Below are 13,013 nucleotides of genomic sequence, written 5' to 3' on the forward strand. Positions count from 1 at the left end.
ATCTATAATAATAAAAGTATAATATGCTAATTAGACCTGACAACTGAACGACCTCTGGATGACCTTCTGGACAAAGCCAGGTCCAAAGCAAGCCTCCGCGGCTGCAACTCTGAGGCAAGTCACAGGGCTGCGAGGGCTGAGCCCCTTGCATGAATTTTGTGCATTGGGCCTCTAGTAGTTTTATGGTCTTGTATTTTAGTATTCATGCACTTTTTAAAATTTTAGACACATAAACATTAATATTTGTTATATATTTTGCTATATTGAACATTTTATTAATCTATGATGCCCTTTGTCCTTTGTAACTTTTTTTTAATTTAAAGTTTTATTTGATCTGTTATTGTCATAGTCCACCCCAGCTCTCTTTTGGTTACTGTTTGTATAGAATAACATTTTTCATCCTTTTATTTTCAGCCTATTTGTGTGTTTGGATCTAAAATGAGTCTCTTAGACCGCATAAAGTTGACTCATGAGCTTTAATATTTTCTGCCAATCTCTGCCTTTTATTGAATAGTTTACATTTACATTTAAAGTAATTACTGATAAGGAGGAGCTTACTTCTGTTACTTTATTATTTGCTTTTTATGTGTCTTATAGCTTTTGTTGTTGTTTTCTCATGTCTTGCATTACCCTCTCCTTTTGTGTTCTTTTTTTATAGTAATAAGTTTTAATTTCCCTCTCATTTCCTTTGTATATTCTACAACTATTTCATTTGTGTTTACCATAGGGATTACATTTCACATTATACAGTTATAATACTCTAATTTTAATTTATACCAGTTTGACTTTAATAACATGCAAAGACTGCTCCTTTAAAACTTTGTTTCCAAGTCTTTCAATTACTAACATCATAAAGGTACATCTTTATGCGTTGTATGCTCCAGCACATAAACTGACAATTGGTTTTTAATGACTCTTAAATTATGTAGAAATCAAAATGTGGAGTTATAAGCCCAAGTTAAAATAATACTACCTTTTAGATTTGTGATTTTCAAGCAGTGTACCCCCAAATTTTAAAACATGCAATACTTGACTATTTAGTCAGAGATACTGGCCTCTTTTCCCTTAGATTGTCAAATATAAAACATGACAACAACCAACACAATAACAATCTGGTATGAATGTCCTGTCTTGGATTATAAATATGTCATATAATAGAGTTGTATCTTATTGGTCATGTCGCATAATAGGGTTGCATCTGACCGGTTAATTCTTGGTACAAGAAATCCTTACATACAAGTATAAGTACCTGATTTTTTAAAAAGTCATTCTGGAGAAAAGAGGTAGGTAATAGCTATAATTATGTATTTGTAAACCAAACAAAATTATCCCTATATTTGGTCAAATCAGCAAAAAATAGAATTTTAGTAATTAGTTTATGTGTTTAAGATATGAAAAGGGTTAAAAATCACTGCTTTAGACTAATCATTTTTTTTATAAATAGTACTCTTAGATCATGTGGAAAACAAAAATTAGATTTACTAATGATGCTACAATAATAGTAACTGTTATAATTGCCTAGCTATAGTAGTTTTTATAAATGCCTATCTTTATTAAAATATTTATATTTTTATACACATTTGAGTTACTATCTAAATGTCCTTTTATTTCAAACTGCAGGTCTTCCTTTGCTTTTCCTGCAGCTAATATCTACTGATAATGAACTCCCTTAGCTTTTGTTCATCTGGGAATGCCTTAATTTCTCCCTTACCCATGAAGGACAGTTTTGTCAAATATAGAGTTGACTATTTTTTTCAACTTTGAAAATATCAGACTCTTTCGGCCTCTAAAATTTCTGTTGCAAAATCTGATGATAATCTTATTGTGATACCTTGCATGTAGTCAGTCATTCATTTCTCCATCAGCCTTTGACTTTCTACAATTTGAATATAATGTGACCTCTTTGAGTTCATATCACTTGGATTTTGTTGAAGTTTTTGGATGTTTATATTTATGTCATTTATTAAATTTAGGAAGTTTTCAGCAACTATTTCTTCTCTCTTTTGCACTTTCTCTATAATTCAGGAACTTGCACAATAAATATGTTGGTCCACTTGATGGTTTCCCACAAGTTCCTTATCTATTTCTATTTTCATTTTTTTTTATTTTTGTCCTCAGACTCAATAATTTCAAATGTCATATTTTCATGTTTACTGTTCCTTCTTCTGCCTGATTGAATCCAACTTTGATTCTCTCTAGTCATTTCTTCCTTAAGTTATAATGTCTCTAGTTTTATTTAAATTTCCTATCTCTTCATTAATATTTATATTTTGTTCTTGCATACTTTTCTTGATTTCCTGCACATCTTCATTAGATCTTTGAGCATTTTTAAGAAAGACATTTTAAAGTCTTTGTCTGGTAGTCCCACTATTTGGTCTTTCTCAAGAACAGTTTCTGTTGGTTTATTTTATTCCTTTGAATAGGTCATACTTCCTTGTTTCTGTATGTATGCCTTGTGATATTATTTTTGTTGAAAACTGAGCATTTGATTTTAATAATGTGGTAGCTCTGGTAGTCATAGTCTCTACATCCCCAAGATTCGCTGTTTTGTTTTGTTTACTTTTATGGTTGCAGGCTATCTTACTGTAGAGGATCAGCATGAGGTATAAACTTACGATCTTTTCTAAGCCCAAGCATTCCCCTAGGCATGTGGTAACTTTCTAATGTTACTCATATACGTGGTTGCCTTTGAATGTTTTATTATTCAATGTCTAGCACCCAAAACTAAAAATCAAAAATGAAGGAGAACAAAAAAGGCACCAGTCCTGTACATCCCCTGAAAGTGGGGTTTATAACAATGGAAGTGAGGTACAACAATATCTGCCCACTCCTTTGCCTACACCTTCATTAGCAGAAACAGCAGTCAGTGATCAGAATACAAATTCCTGATATTGGAAAGACAGTCTCCCTTATCTTACATTCTGGCTCCTGTAAGCTGTGTGCAAGCTGCTCCAGGAATGCATGCACAGCTGCCTGCCATGCGGCTGGAGGGGGTGGCGGGTGTAGTTGCTTCTGAACTAAAAGCTGAAGTTGACTGAAAAGAACCACTAGTTACCACTGGAGTTTCTCTTGGAAGTTGGAAGGCTTCAATAGACTTCAGAGTTACAAAGTAATTATATCAGACTGATTATTTTCTAGGTGGTGAAATAGATTCCCCATGCTTCTTACTCCACCATCTTCCCAGGCTCCTCTAAAATTCTTAAGCTATTTTTAGAGAAAATGTTAACTGTTAGACATTGGCATGAATTGGAGCAATTGAATGTCTTCATGAGCTTCGGTCCTCTCTGAAAGCTCCAGAAAACTAATACTTCCTCTCTACGCACAAAAATTAAGATTGAGGTTGAGAAAATTACATAACTCAGTTGGGGCGGCAACCTCAGGAGACTCCTAGAGAATCTAATGCAAACAGTACAGGTTTAATATTTCATCAAAAGGGCATCATTGTATTTCACATAGGAAGTAATGACATAATGACCACTTAATTTACATTCACTTGAGCTATGCGCTCACACTTTTTGAAAATGAGAAATGTGATGTTTCTTTGGCGTCTTACAGCAGGAGAATGGAAATTTCTCCCAGAGATCAAAGATTCTTGTGGGGAAAAAGTCTTTCTAATAGAGTATTCAAAACTCCTACCACTCGTTTGGGCAAGTCAGGGTCTGTGGACATAATAAGCAGAGAAGGACGTTAGAGGTGGGGACTAGATTGAAACAGAATTGCACTGAAGAAGGAGGTAGAAGACCAAAGAAAATTAACTATACTTTTTCTTAAATTTAACCAAAAAAAGAACCTTGAGATGTATTGTATCCAATATCCAAAAGACAAAGCTTCTCACCAGGTACTCTCTTCTCCAGCTCTCTGATTTCTCTGGGGACTCAACAGTGTTTAGTGCTATTCTAGTTGCAGCAATTGTGAAAAGCATAGCAATCTGAAATGTTTTAGTATTTTCCAAATAAATGACCCTGACCCCTTTAAATTGCCCTCATTTATTTGACAGAGGAAGGGGGGAAGAATTATCTACTCTGCCTTCATAACCCAAGCATCAAAGTTTAACTCTTGGTGATACATGCTTGATATTACAAGCGTACATTTCTATGTAATGATAAAATGCCCTTTGTGTCCATTACAGAAAAAGGGACTGATAGTCCATGAAATGAGAAGTTATATTTTAGGATAATTTGCTCCTGTGTTGTGCTCATGTGTGAGTGTTAGACTGCCCACTGCCATTTGAAGTTTAATACTTCAAATCTCTTTTTCTCTTCTTGCTAATAGTTTATACCATACTGCACCTCCCCAGTCTTTCAACTAAGCATAGGACCTCTAATAGCCTTTGATAAGCTGATGGGATACTCAAATTAGTTACCTTGTTGGTCTAATAAAATGAAATAGGTATAAGTGAAAGTTTGATTTTTAATATATCAAGTTTATGATTATTGGTGTTTTTTCTAAATATTCAACTATTTTTTATGGTTAAAGCTTTAGAAGTTGTAATTTATAGATAATTGAGGTGTCTCTTTTAAAAGACATAGAGGCTGAGAAAAAAAGAGAACAAAATCGTGGTTGACACATTTTCATTGTGTATCCTCTATTGTTCCCATTTGCCCCTTTTTTTCTGCCCCATTCATTCATACAATGCAAGTCTATTTCATGCTGCCTGAGCCTTTCTTCTTATTTAGTGAATCAACAAGTAAAGATTTAGATTATAAACATAATTATCTGTAGAACAAAAGAAAGTACACCATAATGTACTTGAAAGGAGGATGACCAATGACCAGACCTTGAGTCTTAGCTAGAACCTTATAAAAATAGCCTGTGTGACTTCAAACTTGACACTTCACTTCTCTCGGATTCATTTTTTTTTTTCTGGGATGACAGTTTAAACCATCTCAAAGGTCTCTTCCAGCACTTATATTCTAGGATTCTGCACTTTGAGATACAATCTTCCTTTTTACATGAAATATTCCCAAGCCATCAAAGAATAATTTAAGATCACAGAAGGATGCACATTAACATTCCAGCTTTGTCAGTCACACCAGGTACATTTTGAGGTTTATTCCCCAGATCCTGCCAGGCTGGAAAGCCTTAAGGATGGGAAATAGTATCAGCACAAGGTTGGCAGCACACATTTCCTTTGCTGCACTAAACCACTGTGCTCCCTGGGAAACCAAGTCTTGTCAAAGCAAATATTAGCCACCCACTTGCCAGTGCACATCCACAGAGAAGGTGAGCTGACACAGATCAGATGAGCACCAGAATAAAAACTTGCTCAAGCCACAGACCTTTGTAAATGCAGAAGAAATTCCATTGACCTCTTTTTCTTTCCTCTGTAGAAACGTTCTATTGTGATTCTGTGTTTAACCTGGGGCCAGACGAAGAAATAAAGAAATACCACAAGGAAAGCTCCTCTCCCTACATGTCCAACTTGATTAAAACTGAGCCACATGTCCAGGGCTCTCCCTCTGAGAGCCAGGCCTCCGGGAATCTCCAGACAAGTACAGAGCAGCAGGGCTGTGGCAGATGTGCTTTCTGGAGCTGAGTGGCTGCTGTCCCGCTGAAGCTGGAAAGGGGGGTTTTCTCCAAGGCAGAGTTAAAAATTCCAAAGCCCAGTCTTCCAAGGTGCCTGTACTTCATGGTCCATACCCATGGAAACTTGAGGCAGTGTTAGAGACGTCTGGAGACACACTAGCTTGAATTTACCCCTCAGGTTTACAAGCTGTATGTTACTCTGCAAGCTACTGAACCTGTGATTCAGTTTCCTCACCTGCAAAATGCTGATATTTTTCATTGCCTTTGGGCTATAGCTTCAATTCAAGATGAGGGCTGCAAAAGTCTGGCTAGTGCTCAGAGCGTGGTTGTTCTGGATGCCAATGAAAGTAGGCATTGATTTTTCTGTTCCTTAGTGTATGTATTTCTAAAATAAAGACATAACAGAAAATACCTTGTAAAGTTTTGGGAAAGACTAAATAAATCAACCCTTATAAAGTGATTTGATCAATGCCTGGCGCATTATAAAATCTACAGAATGCCAGCTCATACCATCATTAATGATATCATTGTTGTGGCTATTATCTTTGTCTAAGGTGCCAGTCTAGAAGCCCAGCCTAAGACTATGAGTTTTTGACACAACTGGGTTTACGTATGCGTAGATCATGTTGGATCTCTGCTTTCTCATCTCCAGAGGGACTTTGCAGGAGAGGATGGGGAATGACAGCATGTCTTCTAGATTCACAGGCTCTTTTTAAAACACTAGTTCCAACACTTATTATTTGTATGCCTGTAGGCAAGTTATTCAATCTCTTTGTGCCTCAGTTTTTCTATCTCAAAAGTGACAAATTATGTTCATGTATATCTCATGGAGTTTCCATGCTAATTATGTGTCAGAATGCGTTTAGCTTCAGGTTTCATAAATCTGGCTCTGATTGCCTTAAGTCAGATTTCCTGACAGGTATTTGAGTGTATGCCACATGCCTGCTGTAACTAGGACTCAGTTGCCTTTCTTTGTATTATTTTGAATCTCCCCAATATGTATAGACTTTGATCTCACATCTGATTCCTCTCATCCCAAGATACCGTTAGCACCCCCCTGGACAGCACACATCTCGTTCATGTCCCCTAGGAAAGACAGGAAACCTTCCCTTGTTTTTCCCTGACAGCACAACACTGTTTGCTGGAAGCTTCCAAATGTGATCATGTTCTTATTATTGGTCCAAATTAGCTTAGGCCTCTGCATCCTCAAACCAATTATTGGCAAGGGTGAAAAGGGAGTATCACCATCAGTTTATGCAAATTACCTGAGATAAGAGTCTACATCCCTGTCCACTAAAAATGAAAGAATACTTAGGACTGGGAGTTGAGGATCTGAAGGTATAATGAGTGTTAGAAAATATTATTACTTTTTAATGAATATATTTATTTGGAAAATTAAATTGACAATATATTAAAAGCATATATCACAGGACTTGGCAATAGTAAATGCTTAAAAAAATGGAAGGTCCCATCTCTAGTCAATATACCCACCCACTCTGCCTAGGCCAACATCCTCACTGCCCATTCCCAAGCCCCCGCTGCGCCTGGTGTGCCTGCTGCCTAGAATCCACTCCCTTCCTAAGCTTACACCATCACACAGCCTTTATCACCCATCTTCAAATTTTTTTCCATGCTGCTTTTTCTGACATCTTCAATGTAAAGAATCTTCCCCCCCTATGGATTCTGTTGGCACTTCTCTCTAATATATACACTTTTTAAATGATGCCACAAAATTTATTATCTAAATTATTGATCTCAGCTTCCCAGAATTAGTAAGGTGTTTGAGAGCATAAGGTTTTTATATAGCCCTCCAAAGTGCCCGGCCCAATGCAGTGCAGCTAATGGGTCCTCAATGAACAATAGCTAGCTGATTACTGTAGATGGCCCAGTGGACGCTGGGAAAGGAAGCCTTTTACCTTGCATCATTTATTAAAGAATGAAAGAAGAGCAACACAATCACAAATGCACAATAATTCCCTGAGTGGATTATTTTTCTCCTCACAGAGACCCTTGGCATTGCCAACTCTTCATCAAGGGAAAAATGTTGCTCCTAAGAAAGTCTATGAACAGAGAGAAAGTTAATTTTAGGGAGTCAGAAGGATGGCATTAGAAATGAAATAATATGTTCTTTTAGATGCCTCAAAACTAGTGTGAACACTTTCTCCATGCAGATCCCTGCACTATAAAGACTCTCTATTCTCTCAGAAATGCAGAAATGCTCACTGCACATTCATTTGTCTTCTGAAACCCTCCCTCTTCCTCACCCCCACCATCATAGATCCATGGACTCCAGGTCAAGGTTGAGGAGTATCTGGTGGGGTACAGTTATGGTGACCACAGAGGGCAGATCACTGTCCATGGGTCCTTGATAGCCACAAACCAGGTAGGGCCTGCAATCTCTTCCTCTCAAGGCTGGCACCTATTGAGTGGTCCCAGGTTACCTCCTGGTGACTTGTTAACACCAAAACTAAGATGCACTCCGTGAAATGACATTTGATATACAATTCCTTACTTCACATTGCACCTTTTACTGTGTTCAAACTCTGCTTCTATTTCTTCTTCAAATATTGTTTCTACTCCTTGCTTAAATCATCATTTCCATACCCCTTGGGCTTGAATGTTCCTCCTCCTCCCTTCCATCTGTTTAAACCCTTTGCTGTCTGCCAGACCCAGTTGCAATCATTCTTCCTCACACAAGCTGCACTTCCTTCCTCTTCTTTATAACCCCAGCTCAGCTGATCCTGCCCTCATCATCTCTCTCTTTGGGGAATATCATTTATTCAGCACTTGATAATATAGACCTGTGCGGATTCCACTATTATTTCATGTGTATTTGTCATTTTTCATCATTTTTATTGAAGGGGATTGGGGATTGGGATTTTCTAACCACCCTTTCATCTTTATTTTTTTAATTTTTAATTTTTTTTTTTAGTCTTTTACATGATATTCAGGACCTCTCCCTCCCCAACCCCAACTATAACACAAAGAATTTGTCTATAAATACTCATGGGTGTTTCATGAACTTTAAGTTATTTCAGTGAATTACAGTTCACTTGGGCTCTGTCCGAGCATGGTTGATTTCTGAGTTTATCTCTTGTGTCGCGTGTCAGATCATGCTTGCAATAGAAATCCCTCTACTTTTTGTTCAATGCCTCACCAGAGAAAAGAGGAGTGGACTCCCTGTAACCAAGAAACAATAAAGTTGGTCATATCACTGGGTGGCAGAAGAGGGGAAGAAGGGAGGAGAGTTCAATTTCTGTGCTTAATAGTCCATCCTCTTCCAAGCCTTCTAGGAGGACCATAACCATCAATTCCAGTGGCCCTGGCATGTCCCCAGCTGTAAAACAAATGCTTTACATTCCAAGTGCAAGGCACTGGTCCTACCTAAGTAAGGTCACACAGAGTTTCAGGGGGACCATATATAAATTTAATTATTAGATAAAGGGCATTGCTTACATACTTTTATATTTTAAAATATTTATTAATAGTCTCTGTAACTTATAGTACATATAAATATGTAACAGCACAAGCTAATATTCTTATATAGTTTATTTTCTGAGAAGTCTTGGTTTACACATGCATATTACATATATTCAGAAAAAAAAATGAACACGTTAAAAAGGTACCGATGAACCCCTCTGAGATACCATCTCACTTTCCTGGTCCATTTTGTAATATAATTAAACATGATCAAGGTAGTGCTTCATTCTGGGTTGAGCAGGGGGAGAGAGTAGGGGTGCAGTAGCCCTGATTTGTTTTTTTCTCCAACAAAACTAATGTGCTATAGAACACAACTGCTTCTCCTCTATACATTGATCTCATTGTTCCTTTCTTGGAAGACACCAAGATTCAACTTATTTCTGTTCAGATAACTATCCATATATCCACATATTTTATTTTTTCTTTATTCATATTACCTGAGTCTACACATTAAACTGAAAACAGAAAGTCAAAGCCATGCAAGAAATACCTGAAATACCTGTCTTCCAAGGAGAGAACATAAAATGCATAATGTATAAAATGGGTAAATAAAACAATTGCAACATGAGTGTTTTAAAAAATGAAAGTAATTACCAGAAGAGACTGTTAATAGTTGAAAGTAGTTGATTCTGGATAGTAGAACTAGGAGTTGGGGAGGCATGGGAGAAGGAATGCTACTTTTAGTTCAGTTTTTTAGTACAATTTGAGTTTTTAAAGTCTAGCTTCATGTTTTACTAAAAATAAAAATTATTTTAAAAAAGAAGTGGGCCTAGGATTGATCACTGGAGCACCCCAGTATTTAGGTCATAAAGAAATAACCAACAAACAGGAGTGAGAAGTGGTTACCAGTGGAATAGTAAAATATCCAAGAGAATACAGTGTCAACAAGACAGAGACAAAAAATGTTCCAATAAGAAAGAGATGGCCTAGTGGTTGAGCTTAGACCTATGAACCAGGAGATCAAAGTTCAATTCCCCATCAGTGCACATGCCCAGGTTGCAGCCTGATCCCCGATGTGAGGCATGTAGGAGGCAGCCAACCAATGATTCTCTCTCATCATCAGTGTTTCTATCTCTCTCTCCCTTTCCCCTTCTCTCTGAAATCAATAAAAACATGTATTTTTTTTTAAAGGAATGGGTAACCATAGAAAATGCTGCTATAATTTTAAATAAGGACAGAGATGTGGTCCTTGAATTAGTCAGAATGGAGTGTGTTACTGAGATTGACTAGTCGATTTGGGGTGAAGTGAAAGATTGAGCTCAATTGGAGTAGATTGAAGACAGATTGAGAAGTGAGGGATCTGTTACAATGGATATAGAAAAATTGAGTAGTTTGACTTTAAGGGGAACAGGAAACTAAGGCAATATCTGGACTGGACCATGGGCTCAAGGGAATACCAGTCACCCAGAATAATGGGCAATAAGTATGAGCTTAATGCACCTTTTGGGAGCTTTGGCCCTTGATAGCTGAAAAAGTTTCTGCCTGATATTTTTCTTTTTCTTTTTTTTAATATACATTTTATTGATTTTTTACAGAGAGGAAGGGAGAGCCAGAAACATCAATGAGAGAGAAACATTGATCAGCTGCCTCCTGCATGCCCCCCACCGGGGATGTGCCCACAACCAAGGTACTGCTCTTGACCGGAATCGAACCTGGGACCCTTCAGTCCACAGGCTGACGCTCTATCCACTGAGCCAAACTGGTTAGGGCCTGCCTGATATTTTTCTACTTTTTTATTAAATATGAGGCAAAGTCACAAGGTAAGACAAGGTGGGGGACTGAAGGTGAGAAAATGAAACGTATCTCCATAAGTGGTAGAATTAAGAACGATAAGAGAAAATCATAGCAACAGAGATTTGTACTCAGTGATAAATAATCTAAGTCAAGAGAGTCTAAAAAGATGATCTTCCCTAGTACCTGTGTGACCTTGGATAAGTCAGCAAAGCACTCAAGTCTCAGTTTCCTCACCTTGGACATGGCATATGACTGTGGTTGTGCAGCTTAAACAAGTCACTGTATGCAAGCACATAGATTGGTGTGGATTCACATCAAGTTCCTCAACATCATCCTTCTCTTTCTCTGGGAGTGGCAGGTGTAGCCTGAGCTGAGACTGGGCTGCCACTCATCAGGGATGCTGATGAAAGACCTCCAAGGATGGAGTAGGTAGTTAAAATGAGTGGCCAGAAATACTGACACCCTACTGTTCTGAGTCCTTAGCTAACTGTCATCATTTCTGTGATAAAGTGACCACAGCTACAATTTCAAAGTAGCCCCTCAAAATGTTTTTTACCAGGAAAGGGCATCTTGCTGCTTAAACATGTTTTAGAAATTTGTGGATAAAATAAATAACTGACTCAGAGATGACAAATTAACATTACTGAATAGTTTTAAGTAGACACTCAGAAGTTAGTTAAATTACAAGGCAGTATGGAGTGTACTTTTCTCCTGTCATTCTGGGTTTTTATGTTATCCTCTCAGAGGAATGGCTATCCTTCACAATTTTATCTTAGTGCATCCTACTGACTATATTTTAATGCTCTTCTTCTGTATTACCTACTTAATGTTGGTTATTAATTGAATGTTGTGCACCCAACTGAACTATGCCTCATACCCTGTATCATCCCCTCAATTGGTGCTCGGCTGACCTTGATTTAACCAATGGAATGTAGTGGCAGTGGTGCTGTAGTAGTTCAAGGTCTAGGCCTAAGAAGAGACAGAAGCTTCTGCTTACGTGGTCTTGATAACCCATTGTCATTGAGAGAAGTTAAAGGTACATGGGAAGTCCACATGGAGGAGGAGCTTGCTTTTTTATTTGACCAGACAGCCAGCACCAGTTGCCAGGTGTGTGTCTTGTAGTGAACCATCTTATAAGATCCAGCGTAGGTGACTGTAGATCCAATGGCATCATGTAGATCCAGCATGACAAACTCAAAGGCTAACACAGGCCAAATAAATGAGCCATGTGGCCCACAGGCTGCTCGTTTGACATACCTGATGTAGATCAAGGAAATTACTTCAGTGAACCCACTCAAGCAACACAATCATAAGAAATAAGAAAATGGTTGTTGCTTTAAACTGCTAAGTTTTGGAGTTTTGGTTTTATTTTTGGTATGCAATAGGCAGACTAAACTTTCTATTAAAGAATGTATACCAAGCCACTTATACCCATTGTGTTAGGCCCTGGAATTTTATTCAGGTATGTGACTGTGTGCAGAAAAATATTATTGTGAAATAAAACTCAGATCAAATTTCTGATAACTATGAACGCACATACAGAGCAACTGAATCTAAGACTTGAAAACTGAAGATGCCACTGAACCCACATTCTGCACTCACCATACACACTTGCAATCATTGTCCTCACAAAGTCCATCCTATAGTGTCTCTGTGACATTCTTTTTCTCCTTCTTTCACTAATCTTTCTCATGGGTCTTTTTCCTTCATCTTTTCTTCCTTTCAACACTCTAACCTAGGAACCAAATCTCAACCTGAGGATGGACTTAGTAATCCTCTACCAAAAAAAAAAAAAAAAGACTCTGGCTCAGGACTTATCTGGGTAATGGTATTATTTACCTTTGAAAGCCATTGGAACTGACTGTCATTACCAGTTGACATTTGGCCTCTGCTGTGGGAGCCAGCCCCTAGAACACTGAGGCACTTTAGGAGACAATGTGCCTTGGTTAAGAGAAATAATCAGAGGTGCTTAAGCAATGCTCAGGAAGGCTCTTGGCAGACTAATGAGAAAGAAATAAGAAAGAGAAAAAAATAAATGGGTTGACTAAATTAAGTAAGAATTTAAAAAGTGTGGAAGAGAGGAAGGAAGGTAAAGTGGGGGAAGAGAGAAATATATACTTTTACCATCTGTTCATTTTAAGATGCTTGTCAGTAACTTCTTAGCAGAACATTTCCTCCCTGGATTTTACTGATATTGCTCCTGTATTTTTAATTTAAACATTTTCAAATTATTTGTGATAATAGTCTAGGTATTAAATAACATTAAACAAACA

Source organism: Myotis myotis, unplaced genomic scaffold (genome assembly GCF_014108235.1).
Source record: "Myotis myotis isolate mMyoMyo1 unplaced genomic scaffold, mMyoMyo1.p scaffold_m19_p_9, whole genome shotgun sequence".
Taxonomy (NCBI): Eukaryota; Metazoa; Chordata; class Mammalia; order Chiroptera; family Vespertilionidae; genus Myotis; species Myotis myotis.